Source organism: Excalfactoria chinensis, chromosome 3, assembly GCF_039878825.1.
Source record: "Excalfactoria chinensis isolate bCotChi1 chromosome 3, bCotChi1.hap2, whole genome shotgun sequence".
Taxonomy (NCBI): domain Eukaryota; kingdom Metazoa; phylum Chordata; class Aves; order Galliformes; family Phasianidae; genus Excalfactoria; species Excalfactoria chinensis.
Window position 1 is genome coordinate 72084055 of NC_092827.1, and position 13167 is coordinate 72097221.

The 13167-nt window shown below is 36.8% G+C and overlaps 1 protein-coding gene across 3 annotated transcripts in view; it reads right to left on the reverse strand.

Annotated features, from left to right (window-relative positions):
- AKT3 (AKT serine/threonine kinase 3) overlaps window positions 1-13167 on the reverse strand; it is a 133816-nt gene that overhangs the window by 58934 nt on the left and 61715 nt on the right. The window lies entirely within an intron of this gene.

Consider the following 13167-nt stretch of genomic DNA (forward strand, 5'->3'; position numbering starts at 1 on the left):
GAACCAAAGCAAAAAATCAAAGTTCATTCAAAAGTAAACTATCAGCAACTGAAGGTATCCAATCCAGTTACCTTTTAAAAGATCAACCAATAAATACATCACCTCCACTTTCACCCTACTCAAGTTGGAATGGAAGGTTCTACAAGCCATGAGGTATTCAGGAACAGAAAGATTAAGAACAAGACAGAAGAGAGCTTACCAACAATGCTATTTTATTTAAGAGTGAAAAATCTCTGAATTGCAATATTTTATCATATCAAAATCTCACCAGTAATTTTACTTCTCATGTATTACTCAAGTAAATACAGGTGCACTTAGACCAGCCCAGCTTTCCCCATCTTTGACTTCCATCAACTTCGCAGAACAAATAATGTACATACAACCAACAGCTAAGATTTTAAACAAGCTACTGTTTAATCATTACACAATATTTTAAGAAAAAAAGTGTATGTACCAATGCAAAATTCCAAATTTCCTCAAAACTAAAAGTTGCCACTTATTACTCACTTGCAAACTTCATGCTAAAATACTGCTCTAATCTGAGACTCTTAAGATTATATCAAAGTGTCACAGTAAAAAAAGAATTGTGACCTAGTTGTATTAACTTTAAAAAACACAATTTCAAGTTCAGTAAGGCTGAAACTGAAAAATTATTTCAATTTATCAGTTTGCAGAATGCTCAGAACTTACTATAAACCCGGGGCTGCACTGGCCCTAGGCTAAACCCAATCCTTGAGAAGTGTTTTGTCACTCAACAGACTGTTAACTGCACCTTTTAGACAACTCAGAGGTTAGAAGGAAGATGACATTCATCTGACACTGCGATTGCTCTGTTAGAAGCCAGTCTACGTTTACTGGCCCTTGGCAGCAAAACTTCTAGCTCCAGATAGCACGGCACCTGCCATGCGTTGCTATCTAGAGATTTTTCATTTTCATATAAGTAGAAAAAAAAAATTCAAACAGCTCATGGTGTCACTTAACTTCACCACAAAATAAAGAGGAGATAAAGCACCAGATACACTTCTCTAGACTTCGCTCTCTATCTCAGGTCTCTGGTGCTAGGTCAGTTGGAAACACCTACACTAATACAGCTGGTCTGAATTGATTTCACAAGCTCAAATTGTAAGTAAATAAACAAACAAACAAACAAACAAATAAGCAAGCATGGGAAAAGAAATATAACTTTAATACCGATAACAGTGAAAACTGTATCATTACATGAAAACATACTGATGCTTCTTTAATTATGCTTGCTGAATACTCAAAAATAACAAACACAGGCCTAACTAAAGGAACAATTCTTAAGAATATTTAAAATACTTCCCATTTAAAATTAAAAATAAATAAATAAATAAATAAATCTGAAAACTGCCTGGAGGAAAGAGTTGAATCCAAAACAAAGCCATACACATCAGATCACCAATACGAGTTTAAAAAATACTAGCATTCTAGTCCCTTTCTAAATATTGAACAGCTCATAATGAACCTTACATAAGGTTCTCAAATACTACTTGTTTCCAGGAGACTGTTATGTTAAACAGTGCCTGCTGGTTTAAAATCTATCAAGACTTTAGCCTTCTCTGGAAGGTGCATTCACTGGGAAGGAGGCAGCTAAAACAATGGAAGACTTGCTCAACAGCAGAATCTAATACGGACAGAACACAAGTACAGCCAAGCCAGGTCAGCCATTCAAAGTTTCAGGTCTCAAATAAAATCTTCCTTTCTGTAAGGAACAAACTATGCAAATTGGTAAACAGACTCTCCAAGAGCTAGGGATGGTAGGGTAAGAACACTCATTAGTCACGTCAGGAAGAAACAAAAACTACTACTAACTACTAACACTGACACCGTCTGGAATCAAACCTATTAAAAAAAGAAAAAGAGAGAGATATCATTTCAGCAGCTGCCCTTAGAAACACTTATTCCCTTCTCAGGGCAACATTCATATTGCATTCAGCTTCTACTAAGTACTCCATGTCTATGAATGAGAAAACCAAGCAGATTTTTGATCATCTAATCAGTTTTACAGTAGACATCCTGCCTAGAGAAGAACCATTAGAAGAGTATGACAAGTGCTTCCAAACTTCACAGAAGAAAGGAAGATATAAATACAGAATGGCAAGTAAGTACCAGTCTGCCCATGAGCACATCTGTATCCCTGCCTCCACCCAGCAAACTATAGCAAGATACAGGACAAACAGCTTACAATGGCAGCTCCAAAAGTAATGCCTACTATTCTATTGTGCTGGCCCACAATGTCAAGAGGCAGACTTTGGTGGTATGGCAGTTGAACCTTCTCGCCAACATTCAGTTACATGTGATTGCCATGTGACAGATGGCAGCAGAGGGTCAGTCTGGCAGAATGGCATCTGACATGGCAGTGGACATGATGAAGTAAAGGTGTGGAATTTAATTCCTCCATATGGAACAAAGTACACCTGTTAACATTCATCAATGTTTGCTGAACATTGATGTAGATCAAACAGTGGATGTGAGCACAATGAGGCAGTGGGTGGTGTGTTTCAGCAGTGGCTACAGCAGTGGCGGGGCACCTCCAATGCTGCGTATTTTTACAAGTACAGCATGCAGGTTCTTGTTCATTGCAGGTAAAAACACACAACTAGTGGTACAACTATGTTGAAAAATAGTATTTTGTATCTGAGAATTTGCCTTATCAACTGGTGTTATTGTGCTCTTTGCATCAACTGTAGTTTCCATGGAAATAAAAAGAAGGCATTATTTTTTAAGCAACCTATGTAAATGTAGTACTTGCTTCAGAACTATCCAGTGCATTTCATTCATACACATTTTTCTACAGAGTATCTCCCCTAAATATCTTCCTAAGGTGAATCAAAGTAATACCACTTTTTCAAGACTTCTATGCAGAGACACACCACAAATACAGACACATGTATATAAAATGCTGTTGTTTCCTTGAAATGACAAATAATCAAATCATTCTTCAGTGGATATACGGGAATATTTATAATCTGCCCTTTATTTATTTTCTAATTTAATTAACAAATGGGTGAATACTTTTGAAGAATAAAGTAAACAGTAATATCAGTAAGCAGTTCACTTAACTGCTTAAGTGGTTTAATGGCACTCAGGACGAAGTCTAGGTGCCCTCTTATAACTGAATCCCTTCTATACAATCTGCTTAAGGAGAGAAAAATATTTGATTCCATACTTCTTAATAGACATGTTTACTGAACTGCTTTAAAAGAGAAATCCTCTACACACACAAAAAAAATACTAAAACACAGCAAAGTATTGGAACAGAAAAAACAATTTCATGTGACTTCTAATTTACCAGCCCTGTATAAAACAAACCAAACCAAAGAAAAAAGAAAAAAGAAAGAAAAAAGGAAAAGGGAAAAAAAAAAAAAAAAGAAAAAAAGAAGAAAAAGGAAGAAAAAGGAGAAAAGGGAGAAAAAGGAAAAAAAGGAAAAAAAGGAGAAAAAGGAAAGAAACAGGAAATCTACATCTGGAAATTCAGTAATTCAAGTGAAAAGAAATTCCATGAGAAAGGAGAAGTCCACACAGGCTAACCAAAACCCAAGACATCCTGACAACTTAATGAAACGTAGCTGTGGTACTTGAAAAAGCACTGGATCCACCATAGAGAATTAATCAGTTTGTACCCGACTTCCTGCTGAGATAATGTAAGCTAAATTGTTATTTTGCTTAAATTTACACCCTTCTAAGTTGAAAAACATGTTTTCTTAGAATATGTTTATTAGACTGCAAGAAGGGGCCTCTAATTTCAACCACTGCAGCAAAGAAAGCCAAGTAATTCATACACATCTTTAATTCTAGTCAAAGTTTTTAAAGCTGCTTAAGAAAAGAAGCAGTAGAGTGTGTATCCCAAATATGCACAGGCAATAAATGCATGCACATGATACACAAAATATGATCTGAACCTATTTTGGGTTGTGAGGGTATGCTTTTTTTTTTTTTTTTTTTAATAACTGCTGGTAGTACAGGAAAAGGAAGGAAGACAGCACAGCATTCTTGAGGCACATGGAAATACAATCTGAACTTCACGCAAAATCCACACTCATAAAATGCAACTTTTTAATTAATGTTGTATTTTATAATATACTGGATAACAACAGTAACAAGTAACACTTAGCTAAGGTTTGCTTAGAACACGACCCTAGTGGCTTGCTCCGTACTTGCCAACTGCAACCTTAATAAATTGTTTGCCTTTGACAGTCACAAGAATCCGGCCTTCAAGAGGTTTCACAAAACATGTTTACTCTAGAAATGCAATGCCTGTAGTTCTGATACTACTGAGGATCCTCGCAAAGAAGAGCTATCTAGGAAATCACATGAGCGTTCACCACACCCATGCTGGATACGCACATCATTCCGAGTTTCTAATTGTTTCATCTCACCTCAGGACTCAAAGCATCTCTTCAAGCACACGCTTCACCTCAGATTCAACAGTTGTCATTTTCAGTCTCATCCATTTGTAACCGTATATGGAAACTTAGACATTCTTGAAAACTTTTTTTTAGTGATGAATTAATCTTCTTATTAAAAAAAAAAAAAAAGCAAGCTTTAAAAGAGCACTTTTGCAGAATGTCTACATTTTTTAATATGTAAATGGCTTTAGAGGTGTGAAGGAAATGTCTTTAATATACAGTGCTGATAAGCAACAGAAACCTGAGTTCAAAAACTTGCTTGCTTAAAAGAAGCAACAGCTGCCACACAGACATAAGTGAGATTTAAGGGAAGGGGGGGAAAAAAAACCCTCCAAGAAGAGAACAAAAAGAAAAAAAATCTGCCTCTCATCCATGTCATCAATTTACTTCAGCAGCTTTAACAGAGATAATACATAAATATTGTTCTCCTCATCGTGTTGGCTTTTTTTTGTTGTTGTTTGTTTGTTTGTTTAGAGGCACCTCTGCAATAAATCAGACTGCAGCTCCCCTGTACAAGCATTTAATTAATAGTCGGGAACGAACAGAATTTTTAAGAACATTAAACAAAATTGTAAAAAATAAAATTAATCATACGCATATGCAGCTTTTCTTTAAAAGAAACAACCATAATGAATGCCAGGTCAAGTGAAACATCAGAAGCAGTGCCAGTGGTTTTGAGGTTGAACTTACTTACCTTGGCCCTCTGAGGGCAGTGTTACCTAACACACGATTAGAAGCAGCAGCAGGCTATGTGACAAAGTGAGTAGAAACCAGCACATGTAAAGCACTCCTCTTTAATACTTGCTTACCTGTGATTTCATGACGACAAATAAGCAATACAGTTCAATACTGTAAAAGAGAAATGCTTCTTAAAACTAAAAAGTATACCTGTTCTCACGATTCAGCATAAGCTCTCCAGTATAGCATAATATGTAACTATACCATCCTGAAAAAGGCTTAACAAAATCTTACTGCACATCAAAAACATTAAATCAAAATGCAATTTTTCCCAACACGCATTAGCATTTTAAAAACTGTTTTTGTTATGTACTCCCTCCTAAGAATTTTCCAGCACTGCAAAGAAAAGAGGAATTTGGAACTAAGTCTTTGATTCTGTCTCTTATACTGTAAGACAGTGATTATTTATTTATACCGTTTTCCCACAGTTCCCAGTAATGCTAAATGACATTTTAAGCACGTCTGTACTTATGTTAGATAAATAAATTTTTCCAGTCACAACGAGGGAATGGGAAACACTTCAAGATGTGTGTGGGTATCAGCCTATACCACAGCTACTGGGGAAGTTTCCAAACACAAAGTTTGGATATCCACGTAAGCAGAATGCCTTGCTAAGATAGGGACACTTGAGGACACCTGAACTTTCTCATGACATCACAGCAGCCCAATATAGTTAAGACTGGTCAATGTATGTTCTGCTTTTCACAGCCACGTGGTCAGAAAGCAGTGTAAACTACACGGATGTTCAGATTTTGCAGAATGGAGCAAGCAGGCTCAGGAACACACCCCAGAAGTTACTCGGTTGAGCAAGAGAAGAAAGCAGAGACAACCCTCTCCCTCACGGTAGCCAAAGGGCACTGAAGAACAACAAACAAGAGAACCTGTTTTGTTTTTTTTTAAGCAGCAGCAGGTTGTGCACAAAACCAAGGGCTGATACAGGTAAAGAAGAAAATCCTCTTCCTTTTTCTTCCTCTCAAAGGGAAGTCTTTCCCCTCTTCTATTGCAGGGTATGGTTCCTTTCAGGCTTTGCAAGCAACCTGCAAGTGTTTGAGTGAGGGGTTCGTTAGGGCTTACATCACCACTCACCCTCATCTTCTCATTAGGACTACTAGAGTGAGTCAGTGTTCTGTCCTGAATAAATGCAACCCTGCTTCAGTTTCTGTTGTTCATTCAATGCTTTCCCATTGCATTGATAATCTTTTATTTAAAATACATAAAAATTCAGAGGAAAATACTTAGTAATAGACAGACGTGCCACTATGGAAATGACCGTGCAGTTTTCAAAACGGCCATCTAAAATTAGTGATGCATTCCGGCATCTCATGGAAAATAAATGTTGACAATGCATACTCAATTTTAGTACACAGAAGACTCTGTCCTTTAAAAAAATCATAACAGAAATACGAAGTTAGCTGACATCCTGACAAATTGTGAATTGACCTTTACAATGTCCACTTTGAGCCAACAGGAAGAAAAATCTGCCAGTTTCAACATCACTCTCACTTCCCCTCCAGTCTTAAAGGATAAGAATTAGAACAATAAATAAATTAAAGAGAAGTGGATATTAGCACATGCTGTCTGGAATAACACAGTTCTGGATTACATCAACATCCCTGAACAACAAAGGAGATCAATATTTTCTAAATGTCTGCTGTTCAGGAATGGAAAACCAAAGTCTACATCCTAGAAACATTTAGGGACACTGCGCACATTTTATATGTTTCTCTCTTGCTTACAGGTTCATAATAGCTAAGCCCAAAATGCTACATTAGTTGCTTCTTAAAGCAGTTTTCCAGTTTTTAATAGGATTGAGATGCATTCGTAGTTAACTGCAAAAAAGAACAACAAAAAAAGTAAATATTGTCTCAGAGGATTTGTTAATTGGTATAATTCTCAATACTTTTAAATATTTATTATTTCTCATGTAGAACTATCAGCATCAAGTGGTACATAACTGAAAACATACAACTTTCCTTTTTTCCCCTCGGTTATTAGTAGACCAAAGTAACTTCTTTTAGATTTTGTAAATATTTCAAGAGTAAGGCAAGCTTACAAATATTCATCTACACATTACAACAGAAAGACACTCAGCTATAGCAGCTCTGATTTAACACATGTAGTAGGTAAAACCACGTATATTAAATGAGATGATAAAATGTACATGATTTTTATGCATACCTAGGTGGAATTAACATCATCTCAGTGTTCTTTACTTACTACTGTTTTGCATAACAGCCAACTCCAGCTTACACAAGAAACTTTCTACTGTTTGCAAAAAAGAATATGATAAAGTTTGACAGCGGCATTATCATTGAGCCGACTTTCTTCAACAGATTAATGCGTTGTCAAAAATGTTTGTCTTTCCACTCTTAAAGCAGGTATACTTGCTAACATGTTTTTGCAAAGCAAACTGTCTCACTTTAACAACTGGCATATCTCAATAATTTTAAAATATCTCCTCTAAACGTTATCTTTGTCACTAGATATGCACATACCCAAGTCCTTGTCAGGTGCTAAAAAACTAGCGCAAATATTATTCACCTGATTATTTTTTTTCCCTCAAGCACACCATGAAAGTGAACCTTTCTACTTTCTACCATTTAGTCCACATCAATTGCAAACAAACATTTCAAGACACAAAGAAACATTCCTCAAACTGCTTGAGCTGAAAGAACAGTTTTATAACTGCAGTACACTTCAGGATTTACTTGGAAACTCTTTGGATGCATGACATTATGATAAACACCGAGGGAGCATTGCCCACAGTGCCCAGGCTTCACACCAGCCATGACACATGAAGGCAAATGGAACAGCTCTGTAGAAGAACCAGCAACTCAGCTAACACGCAAAAAGCAGTTCACCAACTGCAGTGCCACTGACCTCTGCCCAGACTCAGATACAGAAATCCCACTTGAGTAGGAGGCACTCATACCTGAATTTTCAGTTGAAAACATAGTCCAGAATTGACTTTTTCTGTTCAGCCAAGATGATGGCAAAAGTTGACAACAAATGTTCTGCATATAGTTATTGTCATCAGTGACCTACAAAACTGATGCTTATTAGACCTAAGACAAAAGACAGCAAGAAGTTTGCTTTTTTCCCATGCTGAGAGTAAACCGTGTTTAGTTTCACTATAATAGTATTTAAGTCATGCTGTGACTAACCGAACATTCATGATATATACTGGTATCATGATTAACGAAGACAAATTCACAATCTGCAGCCAAAGTGCTCCTCAACCACAATTTCATTTCCCACTTCTCAGTTCAAGACAGATATCAGAATGCTGAATTTGCACATAACATTTATGAAGAAAAAAAAGTTTCCTTTTATATCCTAAAAATAAGAGATCACCTGGATCAGATAACGTCTTCCTTTGGCCTTTTTGGGCAAGCTTAATTTCCATCCATGTTTGCACCAATTGTCACATTTGTCACACTGACCTGGAAACACATTGAGTAGATAAGAGGAAGGAAGGAAAACATATTCCTAAAGAGTGATTCCAATTTTATTTTATGCTTTATGTAGAACCATCAAACAAGAAAATACACAAGTTATGCCTGACCACCTCCTTGCCTTCGGAAAAAGAACTGAGAATAAGATCAAGTGAAAGAGAAAATTAGTTGCTAATCTCATTCTAACCCCTAGCATTTACTTGTCTATTATACAATAGCAGACAATCACCGATTGGCACTTTCTGCATAAGAAAAGCTCAGGATGCAGTAGCAGGGGCAGGCGATGTATCAGTCCTGAGGTAGACAAAGCTACCTAAGAATTTGTGTAGCACCTGTCCTCCACATGTTTAAGACTGAAATAGCTGCGTTGTTTTGTTGTTGTTTTTTTTACTTCCACAAGTACCAAATTTATCAAGACTTTTTTTTCTTTTTTTTTTTAATCTACCACATGGAGAAATCAAAAGTTTTCTCTGCTGTAAGAAAAGGCTCTTTTTAGGAACAAACAATGGAGAGAAGGAAGATATTAAACTCCTGAACTAATTAACAGAAGTAAAGGAGGCGGTAGGGACAATGATAATTAATATGTACCCTCCTTCTAACCAAATCTCCACATACATTCATTCTGTATATGCACACACAACAGCAGCATCATAAACCGTCTCAAGTTCTTGCCATTATTCAGTTCGACATCTGCACATGTTTATGCGTCTCTCCAAACAACCTCTTGAACACCCTGCTGGAGCTGTCATTTTTTTCTTCTCCCTATCTGGCAGATGGCAAGTCAACAATCGGCATCAACAGCAGCCGAATATCTCCCCCCTCCATCCGACCCCCCTAAACAGACACAATAATAACTTCTTTGTGCTTCCCCACAATGCAGCTGCTTAAACCATTTCGCTACAAGGCTGCTTTGCCTTAATAAAAAAAAAAAAAAAAAATCCCTTCTGTCAAGTCTAAAAAGCAGCATAATGTTAAGCAAGCTAAAGCCACAGCACAGCTGCAAACGGGCAGACACATTGACAGCTCCTCCCTTAACAAAGCCCTGTGAATTGAAGGGGGTTCATCTGAGGCTCACACAGTAATTAGTATAAAAAAGTCCGACAGCCTCTATTATGCTAGGAAAAAAAAACTGGACAGAACTGGGCTGCTGTTTTGCGTCAAGAGTTCTGCTGCAGAGTAGATAAATCATGTTGGGTTTTTTTTCCTCTCTTTTTAAAGACAGTAATAAGGAGGATGAGAGAAGCTAATTTGAAAACTTGGACACAGTAATTGTACCATATGGTGAGCATTTATCCCTTCTGAAATACACGCTAACAGTCACTTACATGCACAGTGCTTTGTTTTACAGTTGTTATTCTCTCTACCATATTCATAAAATGGATCTGAATATTCGATACTCCAGAGAAGTTGTGTGTAATTAGCAACAAAACTGCCTGAGCTTAATATATTGGCCTACCATAGCAATCTAGTTAATTGCAGAAAATCCCATGCCCCCAAATTTAAATAGTGTCCACTTGAAGGATTTTTTTTTATTTCTCTCAAACTGGCTGAATACCATACACAATAAAGTTTAGGGAAGTCATTTATTGACAGCAGTACTACTCGATACCGTAGACTCTAAAATGCACGATCAGGATACATTTTCCTTGTTATCCACATGAGCGGGAGGGATTAATTCAAGAACCACTTGAGGGTAACCTCAGAATACTAAAGTTCCATCCTACTTGGAAAAGGAATTGCACCATAAACTTACATGGTGAAGCTAAACTCTGGAGCGTGGCACAGCAAGGAGACAAAGACTTCAAGTCCACTCCCCTACTTCCACCCCCACTTTCTTCCTGATTGTATTATTTTCATGTATTTTTGTTAGCACTTCAAACACTTCATCCACAAGAATCTTGAAAATCTTGAAAATGTACCATTCAACCCTCAGGGTCTGCTTGCTCTTTACCACACACTTCCAGCTTTTCACCCTGCTTATGACACCAAACTATATGGGAATCACTGCAGATAAAGCATCAGCTGAGCAAAACTGGGGAAACCTTCTATGAATAAAGAAAACACTGTATTTAAGATGGAAAATTAATATTTAGAAATAAAAGTATAACTGTAGTGAACTTCCAAGCAAGGAAAATAAAATCTCAAGTAGAAGACAAAAATCTGATGAAAAATTAACCAGAAAAATGAAGTCTGCAACTAAGGATAATCGTGTTTTCAAGAAACCAGAATAGTGCCTTTATCTTAAGAAGACAATAGAAATCTGCTTTGCACTTTTTCAGGTAATGAATATCCTCAGTGTATCTGGCCCAAAAACAGGTACCAGAACAAAGTGCTGGGGGCTAAGGGACCGCAGGGAAATAGACCCCAAAGAAGAACTAGAAAAGGTTAGGAATAAATGTAAAAAATTTCTAGTCAATTGTCTGCATGGTAATCTAAGAAAACTGTTTATAAGCTTTAATCATACGCTTAACTAATGTAAACTGACACGTGATAAACAAAGTATCACTGCCTTTCGGTAGAAAAATCATTCCCATTATGCCCATAGGATTTATTTCAAAATATATTAAACTATATTAAAAACATACTAGACTATATTTAAAAAATAAAGAAAAATACCAGAGCAGAAAGGATACAGAGACAAAACACACACAAAATAACAATGGAAATACAAAGAAGCAGAGGAGAGAATGACAGGATTATCCTTCAGTTTCAAGGAGGGACTACTACAAAAGGATTTAATGTCACTAAAGACCAAGAGCAGAACAACTGGCCATCTGAACACAAATTTTCATTACAGTTCAGGAGCAGATTTTCAAGCACAGCAGCCAGCAGTTACAGCTGGAGTCTGTAACACTGCTAAGAACCTGATGTTTTGCACTACAAAGTTGCCAGACATGCTCCCATCAATTCAGCACCTTTAGAGAAACCAAGTCTCTCCTTCAGTGCTGCGATGCATCTTTTTTTTGTTGCTGTTTCTGAATGAAAGTCTCGCATTCAGGAAGTTGCAGTAAACATTCAATACGGGCAGGTTGTTCCTTCTAACTGAATACACCTTAGTCCTAGCACCAACCTGTAGCTAGCCAGGCAGTGCAGACAGTGAATGAACATCCCACTCCCCATCCACCTCAGGTCATCTTAAATAAAGCCCATAACAAGCATGGTGTGCTTGGGAAGGTGAGGAACACGTGTGAAAGAATGTGTCAGCGGTGCCAATCTGTGCAGCTGAGGCAGGTCTACACCAGAAGCACATCCCAAGAAGAAAAGGATTTTGATCTGATCAAAACAATTTCAGCTCACTGTACAGCTAGTATTTGCACAAGGGAGAAACAGGGGAATAATAGGCTGGGGGCACAAAAGATGCAATGGAGAAGAGGCATCAGCATTCTTGTTTTCCGGTTAAGCTAAAAAGCAGGTCTGAGTGACTCAAATTTCTAAGATAACCACGTCACTAAGCAGTGATGTTACTGTTGACACAAAATCAAACCAGGAATTTCCCAAATACAACTTTCAGGCAAATACCTGAAAATTCACTTTAAAACGTCCAACTCAAAAATCACTTGAAACAAAGTACTTTGACACGTACTTGTGAAGCAGGAAAAACAATTTTACAATATCAACAAAATCTCAGCAATGCAAAGAAAGATCCCAATACAAACTGGTATTTTGATTTAGCCATGAAGTATTTCCCGTACCAGAAACGGCATCAAGAAGATGAGAACTTGGTCAGTAATGTATTTTCTTAAACTTGCAGACTATAATTAAAGCAACTGAAGCTAAAAACCACCCCACAGTTTTTAACCGCAGGATTCTACATATTTCTAAAATATTTTCCTGCCTTAAAATGTATAAAACTACTTGTAACGCCCACATATGAATCATAATACAGTTTAATTTTAATATACATATTTTACAGTATTTTATCTTGCATGATTTGGCTACATTACAATTGGAATAAACACTCAGGCAAATGAGATAATTTTAAAGTCTTTCATATCAAGTTTCTCCATTCCTCTAAATTAAAAGAAAGCTTGACTAATGAGCAGAAATGTGTAATATTTAAACCTGCAATTTTACTAGCACAAGAATTTTGCCTCATTTTCAAACACTCTTTAGAAACTTTTAAAACAGAGCTACTAAATATGAATCACAACATTCCAGTCACCACATGGAATTTATAAACTACTGACCTAGGTAAGGCACAGAAATTTAACTAACCGAATGTGGCACACTCAGGACGAGGTTTGGTACTGATGTTTGCTAACACCCATCTTGTGCTTTCTCTGCTACAAGCATGTAATGAATTAACCTCCAAAACAACTCTGACATGAAAGTCAAACTTATCAGAAGACCTTAGACAAAAAAAGCCTCTACAACGACTTCATTCAATGCAGAAGTCAAATCTTATACAAGAGAAAACACCATTAATCTCTCTGTAAAACTGACTTTTCAGAAATTCACACTGATAATTCATTCAGTTTTTAACTGGCACCAAACATTTAACATGTGTGACACCAAAATAACAGGAATTGATAAGGAATGATAAC